The sequence below is a fragment of the Cavia porcellus genome, unplaced genomic scaffold (genome assembly GCF_034190915.1).
Source record: "Cavia porcellus strain 051 isolate PalLab524CR breed Dunkin Hartley unplaced genomic scaffold, mCavPor4.1 scaffold_22, whole genome shotgun sequence".
Lineage (NCBI taxonomy): Eukaryota > Metazoa > Chordata > Mammalia > Rodentia > Caviidae > Cavia > Cavia porcellus.
In genome coordinates, this window is record NW_026947505.1 from 43,145,262 (window position 1) to 43,159,194 (window position 13,933).

The 13,933-nt window shown below is 42.8% G+C and overlaps 1 pseudogene; it reads left to right on the top strand.

Moving 5' to 3' along the window:
* The first annotated feature begins 2,521 nt into the window (after window positions 1–2,521).
* Window positions 2,522–3,015, top strand: LOC100730660 (large ribosomal subunit protein uL11-like; annotated as a pseudogene).
* Window positions 3,016–13,933: the final 10,918 nt, after the last annotated feature.

Sequence of the window (13,933 nt, forward strand, 5' to 3'; positions counted from 1 at the left end):
ATTGCTGACTTAAAATTATACTACAAAGCTACAGTGATAAAATCAGCACGGTGCTGGCAAAAACATCAAAAATCAAGAAAAAAAGCCAACAACAAGAACAAAAACAAAGCTGCAACAATAAAAACACCCAAGGATCAATGGAACAGATTGGAAGATGCAGAAACAACTCCAAACTCATCTGCCACTTTATCTTTAACCAAGAGTCGCTGGAAGAAAGATAATCCTTTTAGTAAATGGTACTGAGAAGACTGGCTTTCCATACGCCAAAGATTAAAAACTAGACCTATTTCTTTCACCACACACTAAACTAAAATCATTATGGATCAAAGATCTAAATATGAAAATACAAACACTAAATCTACTGGAGACAGACTAGGTAGAACACTTAAAGACATTGGTGTAGGCAATGGCTTTATCAACAAAACATTGATCACACAGGAAATATCACTAAGGATTAACAACTGGGATCTTACTAAAAAGTGTTTACGCAGCAAGAGAAACCACCAACAGAGTGAAGGGACAGCCCACAATGTGAGGAAAAAACTTCTCCAGCTATTCCTCAGACAAAGAACTACTATCTAGACCTAAAATCAGACCCCCCACCCTAATTTAAAGACCAACCCAAAACTGGCACTTGAAATGAATAGATACTTCTCAGATGAAGAAATAGAAACAGCAAATATATGAAAAATTTGAAGGACCCTCACTGGTCCTTCAAGAGATGCAAATTAAAACAGTGCTGAGATTCATCAACTCTAGAAAGAATGCCTATTATCAAGAAGTCACTCAATAACTAATGCTTGTAAGGCTGTGGAGAAAAAGGAACCCTTCTACTATGTTGGTGGGGTTGTAGACTGGTGCAACCACTGTGGAAATTACTGTGGAGATTCTTTGAAGAACTGAAACTAGAGATTCCATTTGCCCTAGCTATCACCCTGATTGGTACCTCCCAAATGAAATAAAAGCATCATACCACAGTGATATATACACATCTGTGATTACAGCATCATTGTTTGTAATAGCTAAATCTGGAAACGGCCCAAATACTCAATGACTGATGAATGGATGAAAATTTTTTATACAATGGGAATATTACTCAGCTATAGAGAAGAATTAAGTTTGATATTTTTAGGTAAATGATGCACCTTAAAACCACACTCTTAAATGAAATAAGTCAGACATGCACATTCAAATATTTCACAGTTTGTGAAATACCAAAAGTGTAAAAAGGATTAAAATATATATTAGACATTGTGAAATAGGAAGAAAATATTCAAATGAGGAAGGGGAAATGGGATGAAGGGAAATGAAGCAAGAGAAAAGACATAAGAAAGAAAGAAAAATGGAAACAAAGACAAAAGAACGAAAGAAAAATGGAAGCAAAGGCTGTTGTAACTATGGAGGGGAAGTAAAGGGTAAAAAAAACCCAGCAAGATATGTACTAGTACAAATTCCATATGATGACTTTTCTCATTATGCATATCTAAAACCATTAAACTTAATTTTAAAAAATAAAATCTTCTAAACATTTAATGGAACCATCAAACCAGCCTGCTGGGTCTGTCTCATCTCTCCTAGACATCAGACTCAGTAATCCGTTTGTCCCTTGGAACACAGATAAACACTTCTGCAGGGTGCACGTCACTGAGACTGCCAATCCCAGGGGCACAGACGTCAGACTCACAGGAGCACTAAATGATATCAGATTGGCCTACAAGGCTCACTGACTATGGCAGCAGTTCTCAACCAGTTCCTTCAAAAATGTGATTCCATCTAATCTAATCTACTACTCTGTGCATTTCTTGAACCAAGCAATATCACTTTACCCCAGGTGGCCAGACTCTTTAGACTCCTCCCTCTGCAAAGCTATCATCCGTCTCCTCCTACCTTCTGATCACCACAGCTTTAACCAGCTAAGAACTCTTTTGTAGATATCTATGTACACTTCTTTCCAGGGCAATCTAAAAGTTATCACAATCTGATTTGCCAAGATAAGGGAAAGGCCCCCTAAGAGACACTACCCTAGCCCACTGGGGTGCCCCAAAACACAAATGCCTCAGTACATCTGATCTGAGAGTCTTCCTAAACAAAGCTTTGCCACTCTTAGCCAAGAAGATTCCGCATATTACAACTAGCCTCACCCCTTTCTCCCTTTTAACTCTTCCTTTCATATATGTCCCAAATTTGAGGTAGTCCAACATTTACTTCCTAACTCACCCCCTAACCTCCTCCTGTCCCCGTTTGATCTCATAGGATGCCTTTCTCTAGATATGGCCATGGTCAGGGCGTGTGGAGACAAGCTATACATTTTTCTACACATCAACTGGACCAGAACCTGTACACTGGGCCTCCTCTCCCACTCTTCCTTAGCACACAGATCTACCTACTCCCATCTCCCGCCATAACCCATGCCAGGGCACTACAGCAGGTACACTGGGAATAATCACAGGAACAGGGATGGAGCCCTACAAGTCTCGGTTTCAGAGTTTTCTAGGCTGACAAAAGAACTCTCTGAGGGACCATGCTGCCCAAGTTTGACCCCAACATGATCAAAGTTGTGTACCTGAGGTGCACCGGTGGTGAAGTCAGCACATCTGCCCTGGCCCCCAAGATCGATCTTTTAGGTCTGTCTCCCAAAAAAGTGGATGATGACATCCCCAAGGCAACTTGTGACTGGAAGGGTCTGAGGTTTACAGTGAAGCTGACCATTTAGAAGAGATAGGTTCAGACTGAGGTGATGCTGTCTGCCTTTGCCTTGATCATCAAAGCCCTCAAGGAGCCATTGAGGCACTGAAAGAAGCAGAAAAACATTAAACACCATGGAATCTCACTTTTGATGAGATTGTCAACATTGCCTGATAGATACAGCACCAGTCTTTAGCCAGAGAACTCTCTGAAGCCCTTAAAGAAATCCTGGAGACTGCCCAGTCTGTGGGCTGCATTGTGGACAACTAGCACCCTCATGGCATCACAGATGACATCAACAATGGTGCTGTGGAGTGCCCAGCTAGCTAAGATGCATAACAAAATATTTCAATTAAAAAAATTTCTGACCAACTGGGACACTTGCAAGATGTCCTCTTGCTAATATTAAATCAATATTACCTAAGCAACTACACTTGCAATACTGGTTGATCATAATTTTGACCCATGTTTTACCTGCATCATGATTTGCTCTGTAAAATTTCCTTCGAGAAGTAGGTTCGCTGTCAACCACTTCATGGCTCCTCCCGTCTCTCAGGAGCTATCCTAGTCCCCTTTACTTTTCTCCAGTTTTCCTATTCTAACCTCTACTGTTTCTTAGAAGTCATTCTTTGACTTCAGGGCACATAAACTAGGCATATTTGACATCTACAGTTTCCCCTATATCAAAATGGCCTTCCTTTATAAAACATAAAAAAAAGCCTTCGTTGTCCTCTCTCAGCAGGAATTAGCCCAGAAAAGAATGATGACCCATTTTCCTATATCCCTTTAAAGCCAGTAATGATAGAGCCCAGACATGGAGACTACCAGCTCGAACGAGGGCACCTATCATTTTGGAGAAATGTAGATTTCATTTTGCTTAGGTCACCAAGGACATGTCAGTAGGTCATAAGGGACAAGTCAGCATAATGTAGGGGACATCAATGTAACTGTCAGCCTTCTAGATGTCAGATATGCTAAGTTCTTGTTCTCTAAAATTGAAGAATGAATTTTAAGGGACAATGGTGGCTGAGAGTTGGAAAATTTATTGAAAGAGATAGCTCTTGAGAGACAAGAGGAGACTCAAGAGTGGATTTCCACAGAGCCCACTCTTTTGAGAGTTTACAGAGCAAAATCACGAGGTGGGTACAACATGGGTCAAATTACAATCAACCAGTAAGATTATAAGTATAGTCATTTAGCTAACATTGATCTAGTAGTAGCAATGTTTATGGACAACATCATTAACCTTAGTTAATAATCTATAGTTTTAATCTTGTTTTTAGCTTTATTCTTAGTAGGCTTAATGGGTGAGAGAAGATGCTCCCCCCCCCAGTGAGATAATGATTTATTTATGAGAAATCTCAAAAGGGTGGTACCAATAACCTCAACTTTTTGTTTATCCCTTAGGGAAGTACGTATGCATATCTGGCCATTGTGATTTTAATCTTTTTCCATGTGCTCTAGGCATAGTTTTGTTGTGTTTTCATCTTTCGTACTGATTCCCTTTCTCGAGGGCCCAGCCCTGTCTGACTGCCTATAATATCTCTACCTAACTTAACTATCATATTCAGGTTACAGCAGACACTTCAACAAGCCACCGTCCACCATGCCTCTGACCCTCCCTCTCAAAAGCCTACCTAAGAAAACACTAAAAAAAGTCTTTAGGAGACTCTCTGTTCTGCTCACAGACAGCTCCCTCTCAGCAGTAAACCTGCTAGGACTGTTGCATTCACATCCCTTCTTTTCCACTCACAAAGAGTGGCAGTGGCTTAGTGAATGTGAAAACTAAGACACATTGTCACCAGGATGTGTCTGAGGCTGAAATAATGAGCTTAGCCCATCCTTTCTGTAGAATAAGTTTTTGGGTTTGCCAACCCTTATTGCAGAACAAGGATTTTTAGGATGCATTAGTAAGAGACAAGAGATATAGACGGCTCCCAAGAGCAGAGCGTGGGTGCTCAGATGACTGAGACACACAGCTGAGAACTGGGAGCATTGTGTGTGTGTTGGATGGTAGAAATCTGTGGAATTTCATGGTCTACAATCTTAGTCTTGTCCAGTGTATGAAGAGGATGGCCCATCTGTAGTTAGATAATGGTCCATTCATACAGAAAATTCTAAAAAGTGGTCTATTCACAGATAAAATTAGACCTTTAGGAAGTGAAAAGGGAATGGGCAAACTCATTTTTAAGTGAAAGGGAGATGCCCAGGTTTACTGTGTTCTGAAAGAAGAGAAAATAAAGGGGGGTGGGGCTTCGTGTTCTGATGCTACATTTTTTTCTTAAACACACAATTTAAAAAATCTTGATTTTCAGCCAGGCATGGTGGCACATGCATGTAATCCCAGCACACAGGATGCTGAGGCAGGAAGATCACTGCAAAGCTGAGGCCAGCCTGGGATACATAGTGAATTCAAGGCCAGCCTAAACTACCCTGTGTCAAAAAACAGAACAAAACAAAAATTCTTGATTTCCTTGTCCCCATTATACATAATTTTTATTTCTTCTATCCTCCCTCAATAGCAGGAACATGAGGATGGGCAGATTGTGGGTGTGACGTGATCCTGGAAATAAGATTAAGAAGGAGGGAAAAGCTGGGACTGGATGGCACAGGGCGGGGCAGAGCGAGCCACTGTGAGGGCAGGTCACATTCCAAGCAACCATGTTTGAAGGATAATGAGCTTGGTCACTGAGTGCATCAGAGTGAGACAAGGCTAAAACTGGCTGGGAAAGCAGGGGTGAAAAGATCATGAAACAGGTGCAGAGTAGTCCCCAGTACCCTGCCCGTGGACTTAAGAACTTGAGCAGGCTTTCAATAGGATGCCTAGATCTGACATCAGCCTAAGGAGTGGATGATATAAAAAGATAGTCCACACTGGGTTTTTGCCACTGTGTTCTCTCTTGCCTGCTGACCTACCCTCACACTGCAGGGTGTATTTCTTTTCCTGCTTTTACTTGGCCCAAACTCACTTTTCAGAGCCTATTTCTTTTCCTGCGTTTACTAAAACTTTGCTACTATTTACACTTGTCTTGGCCAGTTTGTTCTGGACAGAAAGAATCTAGGAACCTAGCACCTCAGAAAGAGATTCCAGTACCCCAAAACCTGCTGAGAGAGGAGGTCCCCAAAAAAGGAAATTAAAACCTTAACTCAGCCTGCTGAATAGGTACTTAACTCTGCTCACAGAAAAAGAATTTTGGGAGTCAAAAGTAAATTGCACAGAATGGTTTTATCTTACAGAGATAGAGAAATACACACTTACTAGGCAGTGGCACATGTCTGTTATCCCAGTACTCAGGAGCTCAGGAGGCTGAGGCCGGAGGATTGAGAGTTCAAGCCCAGCCTGCAGTATAGAGCAAGATGCTTCCTATAAGTAAATAAATAGTACACAGAGAAAATAGAGTAAAGGTGTTACCATGTTTGGAGGTGCTAGAGCCTCTTCTAGAGGTGATTGCTAGGTTTTTTCTGTCCTGAGCAAGGAATTAGTCAAGATAAGCACATATACACTCAACCAGAGATGGTGGGCTACCATGAAGGGACACAGTAGCAAAGAGCTCGTGGGTAACTGTGCTGTTTCTATCTGCTGCTGCTGAGGTGGCCTCTGATCTAGGCCACCCTCTCAGAAACCTACTCTAGTTCTCAACAGACGTTCAGGTACAGTGTTTTGGGAACTGTTCTGTGTGTGTGTCCTGGGATTTTGTCATTAATAGGTTATGCCTGCTTGCCCAGATAGTCTTAAGTTACAACTCAGCCTCCCTCCTCGAGGGCCCCTGATTGAGAGCAGCACCGTGGATGGGGTTTATCCCCAGCCTCAGGCCGCAGTGCTCTTCTCTATAGTCTTAGAGGTGTCCTTTAGGATGAGTGATTTTGAGATAGGAGAGTAGGGTGTGACAAAACTGGCTGGGGAAGTAGACATGACCTGTTAATTACAAGGTCCCAGAACACACGCAGAACAGTTTCCAAATCCCTGCACACGGACTCCTCACCAGGATTTGCACAGATTCTCCATAGGATGGCCTAAACCTGACACCAGCCTGAGGCCCTGGGTCTCAGCACCAGCTCTGGACCCATATGAAAAAGTTTTTTGGGGTTTCCCTGAGATTTGGGCAACATACAAGGACACAGATGCCAGGAGGAGCCTGCTATTGTGATTTCCCCCTGGTGGCCTGCCCCGCTTCCTCCCGTGCTTATTTTATCTTGCTTTTCCTCCATGAACTTGGCCCAAGCTCATTCTGCAGATCCAGTTTCTTCCTCATTGTTCAGTTTTGCTTTTTCAAATAAACCTTGTCACTGCTTTTTGCTCATTTGTCCAATTTTTTTGTTCAAGAAAAGAAGAACTGAGAATCCAACTCCTGAAGAAGTCAGCAACCCAGAACTCAGTATTATTTAACCGGTGAACCAATTTTAGAAGGAGCTACTAGATAACAATCTGAGGCTGGTTGTGGTGGCACACAGTTGTAATTCCAGCACTTGGAAGGCTGAGGCAGGAGGCTTGCTATGAATTTGAGGCCAGCCTGGGCTACACAGTGAGTCCAAGACCAGCCTGAACTGCATAGTGATATCTTGTCTCAAAAAACAAATAGCAAAACAAAACAAAATGAAACAAAACAAAAAACTAAGAAGGGTGATCTAAGATGTTTTCATTAAAACACTCCTGATTTTTGCTTCTATTTTTAAAATAATATTGAAAAACATGCAATATTGAACTAAAAACTTAGGTTGAGAAGGATATGTGCATTATATATCATGAATATAAAGTAAAAAATACAACCCAATATTATACATTGTGTATCAACACATACATACATAGCAAAGGAATCAAAACATTCACCAAAACAGAATAAAGAGCCAGCCAGATATGGCAGCAACGCTTGTGATCCCAGAACCAGGATCCCGAGGCAGGAGGATCACTGTGAGTTCAAAGCCAGCCTGAACTACGCAGCAGACACTGTCTCAAAAAAGAAAAAAAAAAATAGAAAGAAAAAACAAAGACAAAGTACTATGGGCTGGGTAATAGCTCAGTGATACACACAGTGCCTGCCTGGCAAGTGGGAGATGCTAAATTCAACTCCTGGTACCAAAAAAGTTAAAAAAAATAAAATAAACTAATTAAAGATGAAGTATGGAGGCCTCATATAGTAAAGTGATAAGGGCAGAGGATATATTACTCTCAGTATTTTTTTCTTCCTCTCCACTTTGTTAGTACATGTTTGCAATATGTAATAAATATATTCACCATGAGGCATTCATGCATACATGTACCATGTCTTTATTCTTTTTAATGTCACCCTAAGCACCTCCATCTCCATCTCCATCCCCAGCTGCCCCTTCCATCTCAAAAACACGGTGAATCTGCTTCAATCTTAATGCTTGCTTACATTGTTCAGCAATCTCAGGTTGCTGCCCTTAAAAAGTAACTAGGCTAATTTATGAATTTCTAGTATCTTTGAGGGATTTGGTATGATCCCAGGTCCAGATAGAAAAAATAAAGCCTAGAAAGTAAAAGATGTGGAATGCAAATATGAATAATCTTGAGTAACTTTAAAATCATAGTTTTCCTTATCTCCTTTTCACCTATCTTTATTTCTTCTTTGATACTTTAGTTCAGACAAAATTCAGTCCCCTCTCCAGTACAATCTGCAGGCAGTGCCGAGGAGAGTGGGAGATCTGTGGTGACACAGGCTTGTGGTGACACAGCAGTTGGATGGCTGAGTTGAGAAGATCCTCTGAATCCATGAGTTCATGATCAGTCGACAACATATGGAGACTGTTTTTTTTTTTTTTTAATCTATAATGTTTAGGGAGAAGGTGGGTATCAATGGTATAATAGGCCCAAAATACTGGGTAGGACAGGCAAAGAGACAACCAAGTAGCAAATCAAGGCATACTGGAATGAGCTCTTACCCTTGGCCTTGATGTCTTATGGTCATATAATAGCTGCCACAGCTCACATCACCTCAAAGTAGATAGGAGCAGGGAAAATGGTAATGTTTCTCTTTTTAATCAGGGATCAAACTCCTTTCTCCATATTCCAGCAGATTTTCCTGACATGTTACTTTAATCAGAATGAGTCAGATATTATAGAAAGCATAATAATGCCTTTAGAAATGTTCACATTCTAGACCCCTGGAACTGTGAATATGTTACTTTACATGGCAAAAGGGACTTAGTGATCAAGGGCGTGAACTCTGAGATGGCACGTTCTCCTGGGTTATCTAATGTGTTCAGTCTTAGAATGTCCACCCAGCAGAGGGAGGGAGAGGACAGAATAAGAAGGATTTGTTATGAGTCTGACGTCAGGGCCCATGTGTACAGACAGACCAGAGAGAGACTCATAGAGGCCTCTGCCTGACAGCCAGCAAGAAAATTGACACCTCAGTTCTACAGCTTCAAGAAACTAAACTGTCAATATCAGAAAGAGCAAGGAAACAAATTCTCCCATAGAGTCTCTCTCCAGAAAGGAGCATCATTCTGTTGCCATCTTAATTTTAGCCAAGTAAGATCCATCCTAGACACTGAACCAACATAACTATAAGAAATCAAATGGTGGAGTTTCATTGTTTCATTTTTAAAATTGTGTTGTTTTAAGCTAAAGTTGTAGTGATTTGTTACAACAGAAATAGAAAACAAGTACACATGCTTCCCACTACAGCCAATGATGACAAAGGAGTTGGACAATCCTGCTTGGCTTAAACTAATCAGGCTTTGGGGCTGGGGATTTAGCTCAGCAGCATAAGCACCTGCCTTGCAAGCAGACAGTCGTGAGTTCGATCCCTGGTACCGATAAAAATGAAAAAGACAAAAAAAAAAAAAAAAAAACTAATCAGGCATTATCTGCTGGGTTTGGGTGACAGACCAAATTACATGAGTGTTCTATCAAATATCCAAAGAAAGAATGAGGGCAAATTGGTAAAGGGTTAGGAATGAACAAGTGATAAGTGTGGTGGCAAGGGCTGGAGAGCAGTAAGTTCCAGGATACACATGCCAGCTGTTCCAGCCCTCTTCTGTTCAATGGGTTTGAGTGTTACATTTTGACTATTATGCACAGCAACAGCTAGGCTATACTAATGGGACCCAGGGATCACCCCATTACATCAGGGTCCAGCCTTTACCACAGTAAAAACTCAGAGAATGGATACACAGATTCTCAGCCTCCGGCTGTGCTTCTAGAGCTTATATCTGGAGAATCCTATTTATTGTCCTTCATCAGCTATGAGATCCTTCGGTTATAGGATACACTATTATTTTCATGTGGAAAAACGTGAAGTGAAGAACAACATGTAGCTCGGCAGCACCACACCTGCCTGGCAAGCGTAAGGCCCTGAGTTCAATTTCCATTACAAAAAAAAACATGGTATCAATTGTAACTTCAGTGTCAAGTGCAATGTGAAAAAAAGTGTGCATGTTAGAACATACTAAAAATGATACAAATTTTTCACCATTGGTGAGTGGGATTTAAAAAGGGCAGGTGCTAACCAGTTTCCAGGAAACCACACCAAGCTAAGAAGGGAGCTCTTGCTCATGGAGCTCCTAGAAGCCAACCTGAGGGATGAGGTCTCCCTGCAGCAGGCAATGGACAGTCACCAAAGGCTTCTTAGCAGAGTGTCTCAGTCACTTTCCTCACTGCTGAGACACAGTATCAGCCACCCACAGATGAAAGGAGGTGAGGCTTACTTGGCTCACAATTTATAGAGTCTTAGTCTGTAGTCAGCCGGCTCCAAGGCAAGACAGGATGACTGAGGGGCATAGTGGAGGAGAAGGTTCTCACAGCATGGGAGACATGAAGCAGGGAGCTGGGGAGGAGCTGGGAAGGCATATGTATGCTTTAGGGACACATCCATAGTGTGACCTATCTCTCCTGAGCAGACCTCACCTACTAGCAGCAAGTCAGTTATACTGCTTCCATAATCCAATCCCTGTCTAGGAATGGCATGGTCAGTGTGCTCACCTCTGTCCCAAAGGAGGATACACTCAAAATTGCTCTGCCCTTTAGCGCTCTCTCTCTCTCTCTCTCTCTCTCTCTCTCTCTCTCTCTCTTTCTCTCTCTCTGTCTCTCTCTCTCTTTCTCTCTCTCCGTCTCTCTCCCTCTCCCTCTCTCTCTTTTTCTCTCTCTCCCTCTCCCTCTCTCTCTTTTTCTCTCTCTCCCCAACCCTCTCTCTCTCTCTCTCTCTCTCCAAGAAACCACAAGTTTATTAAAGTTAGAAAGAATTTACTAAGGTCAGACCAAACTGTGGTTACTCTTTTAAAATACCAAAAAATATCTTAACTTTCAGAGAGTATATTAATCAGCTTTCTCGTCACAGAGACACAATGCCAATCCTCCCACAATTTGAAAGAGGAGAGATTTCATTTGGTCACAGATTCAGTCCCTGATCTGCTGACTCCAAGGCAGAGACTTCACGGCAGAAGGCGATGATAGAGCAAAACTGCTTATTTATTACCTGGTGACGAGAAAGGCAGGCGCTCAGAGCCAGACAAAGACCCCGAAGGCCATGCCTTAATGATTCACCCACACATACCCAGCAGTGTGCTGAACCAACTTCCTGAGCAGATCTCAAAGCCAGTCAGGTTGAAATGATGCCCTAACAGGGAGAGGCACTTCCAATTCCATAACAGCATTTATCATATCATGACTGCTATGCTTCCGGGCGCTCACTGCCCTTGATCTATACACATTTGTTTGTGACTTAACCAATTTTATGTCCTTAACTTCCACACCTATTTCTTGTCATTTTCCCACAGTACAGCTGGAGTCTTTTTTTCTTGACTATCTGAGACAGAGTCATCTTGAACTTTGAATTTTCCAGCAGATACTTGCTGAAATAAATTCTCGATTTTGACTGTCCCCAGACTATGTCAGTAGCTGAAACTTTGCTCTTTGTAGACAGCTGGTTCAGCGAGGACAAAGAAGAAAGCCTTAGATGTCTAAATAATGACTAGTAACCCTTGTAACCTGTTGAGGAGCCGGTGTAGACATAGCCTTTCGGAGCTTTCTTTTCACTCTGACCCTCTTTTGCTTTGCTAGCTGATTCCTCATCAATTTCATTCCTTCATCTGCATTTCAGCAGCTAACAGCTGCTATCTTTTAATAAGAAGCTCGGCTCGCTTGCTCTGAAGTGCAGGGCATGTACTTCCTTTAAGTCATTAGGTGACAGACAAGCCCTCTTTGCACTCTCCTTGGGATTCTGCGTGGGGCCCAAGGGACAGCAAGGGCTTGATCTGGGCTGAGGGAAAGTTGCACCCTCAAGACTTGGTGCAGTTGGCCAAGTCCAGAAACTTTGGAGATTTGAGTACTTTTATAATTAGGAAAAAAACCACACCGTCATTGTAAGGGAAGAGCTTTAAGAAATCACCTTAAGTCCCATAATTTTTTTGATTAGGAAGCAGAGAATCGGGAAAACAATGTGGCTGGCCTAAGTAAGTCCCAGAGCTGGGCTGGAGTCCAGATTTTCTGTCATCCCCAGGGCACATCAGAGACGTAGTAGGTGACACAGAAATCCCACCCCTGAACACTCTGGTTCTGTCTCTTACTAACTCGCAGCCCTGAGCACATTTCTTAATATTTCTGTGCTCCATTTCCTTGTTTGTAAAATGGAGCATTGTTGCAAGGATGAAATTTTAAAATTCACATGAAGATTTTAGATTATCTCCAACCAGCTGGCGATTGCTCCATGGAGAGCGGCTACCGCTGTTACTCTTTCAGACCATTTTGGGCTGCCTCCATCTCCTCCATTCTATCAGGTCTGAACTTTGAAACTTAGGAGCAAAAGCACCTATGGAATTTGCTCTGCTTGCTAATCTGGCAAAAATCAACAACTCATCTCTGTTCACCCCTAGCAGAGCCTCTGGAGATGTCGGATCATGGCATGGAACAGTTTTTTTACGAGAGAGACGGCATGAGTTGAGAAGGGAAGAGGCTTTCTGAGGATGAGGGGAGGCATTAAAGCACAGAACGGAAAAGGTGTAGGAGCCATGAGGCACGGGGCTGGGGGCACTTGGCAGGCAGACAGGGTGTGGAAGGCCAGGAAGGGGGATGTGAGTGGGCATTATGGCTAGAAAGGAAGGGACTCAGAGCCGATGAAAAGGACCATTTTCTGTGGAGTTCAGGAAGGGCCTCTCACCAGGGATTTCCTACCCGGGGCTCCAGGCCTTGGCTGCCTTCCCAGGGCAAGGTGGTGTTTGCTCTGGGAGCTTGTGCGCTGTGTGGCTTTGGTTCAGACACAAACAGTGCCTGCTTCCTTCCTTGGTACTGCTTCTCCTCAGCCTCGCTCAGCCGAGAATGAACACGCTCTTTCCTTGAGTCACACACTGTACATACCTCTGCAAGACAGGGACACTTCAGCAGGTCAGAGCGGGACAGAGGGCTGGGAAACTACAAACCATAATGTAGTGTGGGGAACTAAGAGCTATAAGGGCCAGTTTCAGAGGAAGGAGCCCTAAGCATGAGGCTTTAGTGCGGCCCGAGACTGCTGGCCAGCTCCACATCAAGGCTATTCAAAGGAGCTCAATGTGACCCTCAATGGAGAAAAGAATCTTAAAATTAAAAACAGGATCAAAAGAAAAGACAGTCAGCTCCCCTTTCCTCTTCTCCCCAACCCGAGCAAAAAGTACAATATTCACTATTGAAAAATCACGTCTCAGAAAGAGCAAGCATTTTCTGACAGCATCTGCCAAGATTTCTGATGAGACCGATAAAAACATGTTCCATTTTCTTGGAGTATAATGAGTAGATGGTACTCTTTTCACATCTGTTCAGGCAAGATAATGCTAATATTAGCACTTGAGGCATTGTGTTGCAGAGGCAGTCTATTTGCTAGTTCTCCGCTCTGCTCTTTTTCCTCTCTTCTCTCTCTACCGTTGTGTGTCTCATTTCTTTTTGTGTTTCCTTGTTAATCTCATCTTTCTTACTCTCTCTTCATTTCTTTCCACACCTCAGTGCTCTGCTCAGTTTGTGGAAACCCATGGGACAAAGTGAAGAACTCCTGTCCACTCAGGAGTAGAGGCAGAGACAAGCAATCACAGCCGGCCTGCTGCCTGAGGTCAGGTGAGAGGGAGGCCTTTGAGTCTTTCCTCACAGTCCTGGAGATTACTGTGTAAAGGGCTCCTCCCACTTACCAGTAAGAGTCTGTCTCCCAGTCAGAGAAACCTCTAAATCTGCCCCATGCCCAACCTCATCAGGGAAGAATCAAGACAAACAGCAGTGTGAACCATGAATTCTTGCCAAAGGAAAAGCAGATGGGAAGGGTTTCTT